The sequence below is a fragment of the Sceloporus occidentalis genome, unplaced genomic scaffold (assembly GCF_023333645.1).
Source record: "Sceloporus occidentalis isolate IW3139 unplaced genomic scaffold, rSceOcc1.0.p SCAF_6, whole genome shotgun sequence".
In the NCBI taxonomy this organism is placed as follows: Eukaryota; Metazoa; Chordata; class Lepidosauria; order Squamata; family Phrynosomatidae; genus Sceloporus; species Sceloporus occidentalis.
Window position 1 is genome coordinate 19,553,548 of NW_028316986.1, and position 6,938 is coordinate 19,560,485.

A 6,938-nucleotide genomic window follows, 5' to 3' on the forward strand; every position below is an offset into this window, starting at 1 on the left:
TCTACTGCTCTTTCTCTCTTTCCAAACTCACCTAGTAAAAACAGTCCTTTCTTTGGGGTCTTGTTATCCAAAGAAAAGTGGAGGGACTGGGGGGGGGGTCCCCACCCAATATGCCAGTGTTATTTTACCTGTTGGGGCTATTAGCTTTGCCAGAGGATGGGTAACCTTTAGGACCATTGACACCTGTTTATACAGGAAATAACTGCAGGTGAATTAAGGTTTTATTTAGAAAAATGCAGGGGGCAATCTCACACACTTGATAGCAATTCACACAGACACAGCATTAAGAGGTAACTGAGATGGCAATATGGAAAATGGATAGCGGAGTTTGAAAAGTTTAAAGGCGGTGATATTTATCTGTCCAAAGAACACACCACAGAAAGTGGGAGTTGCTCAGATTGAGGTCTGAGGGAGACACAGCTCATACACAGAACACAGCCTGGGACAACTGTATACATGCTGTGCATGCAGAGGCTAGGTTTTTGGGACCAATATTTATACCTTAAATCCAGCCTTGGGTGGTGGACTATCTTGCAATCTAATAAAGACTTGATGGCTTTCCCAGGAATCGACAATGGAATTCTGGACTGGTTGGTGGCTTTTCAAAAGCAGTGGTTGAATCAGTACAATCCCAGGGTAGATGGGCAGGGAAGTTAGCTGGAAGCATAGTAGCGGGTAGGCAAAGAGAACTGGCTTGTTACTTTAGTGCAATGAGACTCCTTTGTCTCTTGGTGCAAGAGGAAATGCAAGGGACTTGTTGGAAGGAAGGATTGAGTACACTCATTTAGTCTTAATGCAGTATTACCTGGGAGATTATCGCACTGCGTTCTGAGAACGTTCTCATCACGTGATGAGAACGGAACGCATTTGAGTATACCGCACGTATGTGTTCCAATCGGGTTCTCAGAACGCTTAAATGTGTTCCAAATGTGTTCCAGGAGGGTACAGATATGAATGTGTTCCCAGAGAGCTGAAACGTGATGAGAACGTTCCAACAGAAGTGTGTGCGATATTCTTATGTGTTCTCAAATCCGTTCTCGCATTCCTCCGTCTCCTGATTGGCTGAAAGAATGCCCTTCCCTTTTAGTCCTCCAAAGTCCTAGAGCGTACTAATTTTTTCTTTGCTCTCCCATGTATGACGTGCCCCCGTCTTTGACAAAAGGATTTTATCCTATTCTCTGCATACACACACGTGTGTGAGGTTTTTTTTCTGTGCACGGGTACAAAAAAGCAGAAATGGAGACATTACATAGACATAATGCATAGCACTAACTATCACAGGTTGCATGTTTGCAAACTGTTACCGAGTCGCAAAAGCAGAGGATACAAGTGTCTCCGGAATTGTCACAGAGTGACTTCTGTCGCCAGCCTATTGCAATGTGTCTAGACATATTTATCTCTGGAGTTGTGTAAGTGACCCATCTCTGTTGTGTGTAGGCACAATACACCATGATATCCGGGGGCTGGTGTTTAAAGGACATCTGGGGTCCGCGGATGCAGCGACACCGAGGGCTGCACAAGGAAAAGGGGGGAAATTTTCTGAGCGGGGGGGGGGGAACCTGGAGGTTTCTCAGTTTTTTGTCTTTTTAAAACCTCTGTCTGTCGGGCTCTGAGGATTTGGGGCTGGCCTCCCTGCGTGCTTATGACAGATTGGGCTTTTTCCAGCTCGGATTTGGGGCTTCTCCTCCCACTGCAGATGATTGACAGAGGAAAGGGAGGCATTTAGGGGCAAATTTAGACTGGGGGTTGGTTGTTCGGGGTCACATGTACGGAGGCAAGGAGACTATTGGATGGCCGGGTTTTGGGTATTGAAGCCATGGAGGCCATAATGGATGAGGGGTGCTGGAATGCTGGGAAATATATGCAAATTAGCTTTAAATTTTGGACAAAACGAGCTCATAACAGCAAAAGGAGCGGGTTGTGGGCAGCAGGACAAACGGTATAGGATCGACCATATAGAAAGAGATGTCATAGAGCAAGGAACGGCGATACTCGCCATGACACGAAAGACAGTGGAAATGTGTGGGGTCTATGGTGCTCTTGATGCCAAATTGCTCAGTCGTGGCTCCTGTCATGGGAGCTCGACATGCCGCTGTATGCTGTTATCCTTGTGGGTGACACAGAAAAGAAAGGAGTCGCCTGCAGCGGGCAGAATTCTGGAGCAGCATTAAAGCATCTCATGAGATGCCCTAATGGGCTGCCAGAAGACCGCTGGCAATATGACCCTGTTCTCATACTGTGTGACCTACAAGGATGACAGTATATTTCAGCCTGCACAAAAAGAGGCGGGGAACTTCCCCGCCTCACATTCTGGTAAAAGAAAAGAAATAGAAGAAAAACCCTTCCCTCCCCAGTGTCCCCTGAAGGTCTCTTCCATTTTGGGAGAAAGGGTGGGGGCCATGTAGAAATGCATGCAAGGCGGAGTTTCACACACTATAGACATCCATGGAGGGTGTACCGGGGATTGGCAGCATGCTGGCTAATATGCAAATGGATCTTGTTCTTTGAAAAGCATGAGCAGCCCAAAGAAGAGTGTTAACTAAGCCAAAATTACATCTGAGGAAGTGGGTTTATGTGTAATGTTGACCATGGTTTTCATTGCTGGCTGGTAACATTATTTTCAAAGAACTGTTCTCCCTCCAGCATGTTAAAAAAGGGATCATTTCAGGATTTCAGGAATTATGTTCTTTTTCATCTGTAATCAGTTATGCATTTGAGAAATTATTTCATATTCAGAATTTAACTAATATTAGAATTTGTTTATAGTACTGCACAATTTGCCACTCAAAACTTACCATTGCTGATGGATCATTAAGCAACCATGTATATCAATACTCTCTGCCTGAATATTATTATTATTATTACTGTTAAGCTTTATTTGCCAAGTGCTGAAAGTTTACACAGCAATGTATTGCCATTGCTTTTAATTGGGATGATTTTTCTTTTGTAGAACATTTCTACTTGCATGTACAAAATAACATGTATGGCCACTGTACCATGCATTTTGGATTGTTTGAATGAAGACACTTCTTGGTCACAAAGTACATGTAAAGGCTGTCAAACAGAAGCGGTATGATGTGGGCTAACTTTACAGGGGCCTACTGGTAATATGTCATACCAGCATCTACCTTGACTGTTTGGAATGCTAGCTTTTCACAGCTAAGCGAATTTGATATCTGGATAAAGGTTGTTATGTTACCTCTATCTTTATGAAACTATGTACCTTTGATGCTCTTGGCAGTGTGTATTTCCTGTACTTGGTGGCATGGTATTCAAGAAATTATCAATCTGCAAGTCTGAACAGGTATTTTTATATAGAAGTAAAGGACACTACTGTTAAGCATGGCAACAGATGTGAGTTATTAATTACAAACTGCATTTATTACACTGCGCCGCAATACAACAAAACAATCTTCTCAATCTGTAATAACAAACAAATGATTACCCAGAAATTGGGGAATCATACTTGTTAAAAATAAAGTCTGGTTCCCTTGGAACAACATATATGTACCATATCCAACTTTGGATGCAAGTCAAAAAAAGGTTTTATAAAAAAAACAGAAATACCCTTTTAAAAAAAAGGACAATCAAAACTTCGTTATCATCGATCGATGCATGTTATTGGACATCTAAATAACAGCCATCTTATTTTAACAGTACAGTACTGTGTCCAACCTCTAAACTTGTATTCAATAACAATGCAGTAATAAAAACATGTGTGAATACATTTAAGTGGTGGATGTTTTCTGCAGATGCAATTCAATTATATTCTCGATTTTCTTTAATCTTCCATTCATTTTCTGTAGTACTCCCACAATTTTCCTATTGATATTTTCCTGGGTTTTCAAGGAAGATTGCACTGTACAGACAAAAGATATATACAAAAAGCTTTTAATAAGACAGTTTATTGCAATGTATTCTCTGTTTAACACAATATGTTCGTATATTTCTTTTTATTTACTGTCTTGAAAGTAAAGTTTTCGTGATATTCAGTTCTCCGGTACATAGATGTATGTTATTAATATAAACCTTAATCCTTATATGACCACCACTCTATTTTGAAAAAGACAATGCATATTTATTTAAATTCACCTGACTGTTGAAGTTCAGTTATGTAGCTGGGTACAAGAGTTTGGGGTTCTGGCAAGATGTCTCTTGCCGAAAGGATTCCCGATGGTCCCGACTGGATTCCACTACAGCAAGGTTCATCTATAGTATCTGCATGTTGATCCATATAAAAAAATTAAAGAGATAACTAGATCAGAAATTGTGCATTGATCATAGTAAGAATACTCTAGGAAAACTGCAGGTCGATAATACAACTAAAAATGTAGGACATTACAATTTCTCCATCTTTTTGCAGTTAGAAAAAGTAAGAAAACAGAGTGGCAATGCTGTTGTCTAATAAATTTATCCTCCATATGTACACCCATCTATCCCTTCCTATGTTGGAACAGTATGGCGGCCTCAGGGCTGGTAGTCCATTTTAGTGTTGTTTTCTTTTGGAAACTGATAAGGGAAGTAGCCTAATATGATATTGATATAGTGACTGTCTTTAGCAACTGTTCCTTATGGCTACAACACTGGAGGAATTCCATGGCATACTATGCAACAATGAGCCTTTACTTGTAAAGCTACAAACTTACCCGAGGGATTTTTTTCCTGGGAGCCATGGTTCCCCGCCATAAGCCACAGCTCTTTCATTAGGGGGAAAAAGGGTGGTTGTTTTTCTTTGGGGGGTGATGGCCCAAAACTATTCAGACTGTCCAAAAATGTATCACGCGTCATTTTGAACTTCATGAATACCTCTTCGACGGTGCGGTTGTAGCCATGCATTTTTAATTGCGCTGCTACCTCTCTATGCACAGAAAGAATGGGTATAGAACGGGACCTCATGAGCGTCTTTAATTTTCCGCTCCCCCTAACAAATCTCAGGAGCAGGTCAATCTCCTTATTGACCCATTTGGAACCCTTACTACGCGCCATCACTGCTTCCCAATAACTTCAGCCACTCCGAAATGTCCAGCGGGAAGAGGGATTTGCAACATCATCACTGTGCAGGGATTCTTGGCGCCAAAACTAGACTTGCGCCCTCTAGTGCTTTTACTGCAGTGCCGGGAGTTTGGGAGTGCAGAGAGCCAGCATCAGCAGCTAAGTGCTAACGCAGAAGTTTATTTCACAACCGCTATAATTAAATTGCAGACAGTATTATTTTATACTTTCTGTAATTAGGAAAGCCATGGATAGCCATGCAGTGACCGAAAGCAGTGCCTCCGCACAAGCAAGGGGGAGGGTGTGGAGTGCCAATGAAGTTTTGGCCTTATTGGAGATATGGAAAGAACAAAAATTGCAGACCAAATTAAAAAAGAATTACAGAAATTTGGATACATTTAAGGTTGTATCTGATGAAATGGCAAAGAAAAACCATGTCAGATCTGCCGAGGAATGCCGAAGCAAATCCAAAAAATTGAGATTTGAGTACAGGAAGGTTGTGAAACACAATCAGAGAAGTGGAAGCAACCCTATTACATGTCCCTTTTATAGGGAACTAGAGGAAATTTTTCATGGGGATGTTAGCATCACCCCTAATAGGTTATCCCGAAGTCTTGATTTTGAAAGGGAGGGTGAAACCACAAATGTGACTCAAGAAACCGCATCCACCTCCATGGCTAACACAGGCGAAGGAAGCACCCAAGAAACAACTACCAGACAAGACAGCGATGAAGGCAAGTTGCCCATCTGTAATGCCTGAAGATTTCTGCTATGTGCGTGACAACATTATTTTGTTAAAATAACAAAGGCTTTACTCTTTTTTTCCCCTTGAATTTTTCAGATTCTGATGACACTTGTCTCGATGACACAGTCATTACGATACCTTTCACAATTTTGGAAAGTGGACCTACGCAAATAGCAGGTAGTCATATATAAATTTCTGTCAATTTCTGGATCTCTGTTTTCTTCATAAATATTGTGAACCTGTATATGTGTTCAAAAGAAATAACGTTGGTGTTTAATGCTCCACTTTGAAGGTGCGACTGGAGAACAATTGGGTGACTTGGAAAGACGTGCAGATGATACAAGCGGTAGAAGCGATGGTAGGTAGCATCTGCTTTTCTAAGAAAATTCCTTGTCTACAACCCTTTACATGATGCTACCATAAGAAATAAATTTCCTTCCTGTGGGCTTAATCTATTTTCACTAATTTTTAAATTTCAGTACGTAACGATCCAGAGGACGAACCACCCAATGTATTGCTGTCTCCTGGAACAAGACTGCGTTCGAACAGGAACAGGAATCGTCGCGCCAGAAGAGGAGAACATATTGCGTGCACTATAATGCAGAGTGCAAGTCGAGAGGCCCAACTTACCCGGAGAACACAGGAACGGTTCATGGAAATTGTACACGACAGCATGAAAGACTGTAGGAGGACAGAAATGGAACTTGTAAATATTATGAAGGAAGATGTAAGGAGAAGTGCACAGGACAGACAGAGAATGTTGCAGTACATGGAGATCATGACTGAACTGTACCGGAGGAAAGTAGATCATGAATGTTCACTTCCAATGGGGCAACATGATACTATCGCCCAAGGAACTATGCACACATCATTCAGGGCATCTCCGTGTGATATTCCTCCTTCAACACCAGGCCCAGCTGTCTTTACAGATTTCCAGGAGCAACCATCCACATCGTATTTTGGTGGGAAACGTCAAGGGAACAATTCCCCTGAACTCTTTGATGAACTTCCTCCTGCTTATGCTCCTGATGGTTGTCCTGTCACTCCTAGTAGTGAAATTAGACATGATGATGACAACACAGTAGAGAACATCAACAGGGATGTTCAGAATGTTGTTGCAGTCACTGTTCCCCCAGAAAATGAAGGCTGTATTGGAACCGTGCAATGTGTGAACAATGCAGGAACATCTTCCTTGCAAGGC

At 41.8% G+C, this 6,938-nt stretch overlaps 1 long non-coding RNA gene across 1 annotated transcript; it reads left to right on the plus strand.

Moving 5' to 3' along the window:
- Positions 1-5,730: 5,730 nt before the first annotated feature.
- Positions 5,731-6,504, plus strand: LOC149310455 (uncharacterized). Its single transcript, XR_016281579.1, has 3 exons — positions 5,731-5,914; positions 6,030-6,095; positions 6,217-6,504. It is a non-coding gene; the product is annotated as an uncharacterized LOC149310455 (long non-coding RNA).
- Positions 6,505-6,938: the final 434 nt, after the last annotated feature.